The sequence below is a fragment of the Chinchilla lanigera genome, unplaced genomic scaffold, assembly GCF_000276665.1.
Source record: "Chinchilla lanigera isolate Chin_1 unplaced genomic scaffold, ChiLan1.0 scaffold00092, whole genome shotgun sequence".
Taxonomy (NCBI): domain Eukaryota; kingdom Metazoa; phylum Chordata; class Mammalia; order Rodentia; family Chinchillidae; genus Chinchilla; species Chinchilla lanigera.
Window position 1 is genome coordinate 6,946,738 of NW_004955493.1, and position 2,080 is coordinate 6,948,817.

A 2,080-nucleotide genomic window follows, 5' to 3' on the forward strand; every position below is an offset into this window, starting at 1 on the left:
CCAGGCTGGTCTCGAACTCACAAGGATCCTCCTGCCTCAGCCTCTCAAGTGCTGGGATTACAGGCATGTGCCACCACGCCTGGCGAGGACCATGTGCTTGCCAAGCAGGAGCTTATGCCACTGAGCTAGATCCCTGGCCTACTGCCCCTTTATTTTAAAAATGTATGACTTCAGGCTGAGAGTCTATCTCAGCAGTAGAGTGTGTGTGTAACATGCACAAGGCCCTGGAGTTGATCTCTAGCACACACACACACACACACACACACACACAAATACACACATGGATATGTATACAATTTTAATGTATATATACATATTTTAATGTATTCTTTGGAATAGGTAACATAAGTACACAGTGTAACTTTTTCTTTTTTTTTTTTGGTCTTTTTGAGACAGGGTCTCACTATGCAGTTTAGACTCACCTTGAACTCACTTTGTAGCCCAGGCTGGCCTCGAACTCGCATGGATCCTCCTGACTCAGCCTCCCAAGTGCTGGGATTACAGGCGTGTGCCACCACGCCCGGTTAACAGTGTGACTTTAAAAGGCACAGAGGGCTGTACACTGAAAGCTCTTTTTTTTCCTGCCCTTTCCTGCCCGACAGCAACCTCCTCAGAGGTCACCATAGTTACCAGCTTCTTGTGCAGCCTTCTGGAAATAATTTATGCACAAATAAACACATATAAGCTTCTGCCCTCCGGACTCAAATGGCAGCATCCACACATCCTGCTCTGCACCTTTTTTTTTTTTACTGGAAATCGAACTCATGACCTCACCCTTGCCAGGCAGGTGCTTATGCTGCTAAGCTATATTCCTGGCCCCGGCCCCTTCTTTTTTTAAGTTAAAATGGGATTGTGAAGATGATTATGATTGTCTACATGTACATAAAGAATCTCCTTTCTTTTTTGTGGCTGTATACTATTTCATTGTAGGAAGTCATGTCATGACTGATTTAACTAATACCCTTACACAAGGGTGTTTCAGGCGTTCCCATCTTCTGGGGCATTCTGCCATGAAGAACCCTGAATTTTGCCGGACAAGGTGGTGCTTGCCTGTGACCCCAGCATTTGGGAGGGAGTGTGAGGCAGGAGGGCAGAGAGCTCAAGGCTGGCCTGGGCTATGCAGTGAGACCCTGTCTCAAAAAATATGATTAAATACAAACATAAAATTCACACAATTTTTTGTGTGTGCTAGAGACGGAACCTATTGCCATGTGTGTGCTAAACACCCTCTCTCCTACTGAGCTACGCGGCCGGCCCTCGGTCATTTACACACAGGCAGTGTTACACCTGTTCCCACCACTACACTGCTTTCTGTGAAGTCCCAGTGTTTAGTGAGGACGGCTAGCGCCGGCCCTGTCTGGGGCCCTCGGGACTCAGAGATGAGTCAGCCCCCCTCTCTGCAGATGACTCCTGGGCTACAGAAAGGCAAACAGGCCCGGGAGGGGACACTGCGGAAGAGGTGAGTCTGGAGTGCCTGGACTCGGGGTGCCCCAGGGAGACCCTGAGGGTGCAGCGGGATGCGCGGAGGGAGGTGGTCTCTAGCAGGGGTGCGCCCAGCCATCCAGGTGTGACCTGCAGGCAGAGGGGCCACGGGGATGCTCCGAAGGGCCACGAAGGCCACCGTGAGGACTTTGTCCTTCGGTTTGGTCAGTTTGGGGGCGAATGTGAGAAGGGGGCTGGAAGGCCGGGGAAGGGGAGGAGGGCAGGTGGGGTGTCAGGGCTCCCCTGGCTGCAGGGCTCGGGGCTTTCAGGGTGGGCTCGACGCCCCTGCCTACCTGAGGAACAGAACTGGAGGTGGCGGGGATTTGGGTGTGGAAGGACGGACTCCCAAAGGAGGTGCTCAAGGGGACACTGGTCTTGGGCGGCTGTGTTGCCTCACAAGGCGATGACCAAAAGCCAAAGGGAGGAGGCAGGAGCGAAGCCACAGCCTCGGCGCGCGTCCCTGACTGTGTGGCCCCCCAGCCAGGCTCAGGGACCCCGAGATGCCAGGCCAGCGATGGCAGGGGAACCCGCCCCCTCCCAGGCCGCCCCTAGGTCACTGCGTCTCTCCAAGCCCCGCCCCCACGGCTACGGAGGGGGA

The 2,080-nt window shown here is 53.8% G+C and overlaps 1 protein-coding gene across 1 annotated transcript in view; it reads left to right on the top strand.

Annotated features, from left to right (window-relative positions):
- The first annotated feature begins 1,351 nt into the window (after positions 1–1,351).
- Doc2a (double C2-like domains, alpha) overlaps positions 1,352–2,080 on the top strand; it is a 5,747-nt gene continuing 5,018 nt past the window's right edge. Inside the window, exon 1 of the mRNA XM_005405206.2 lies at positions 1,352–1,459. The gene's annotated coding sequence lies outside the window, so the exon portion shown is untranslated. The remainder of the gene's footprint in view (positions 1,460–2,080) is intronic.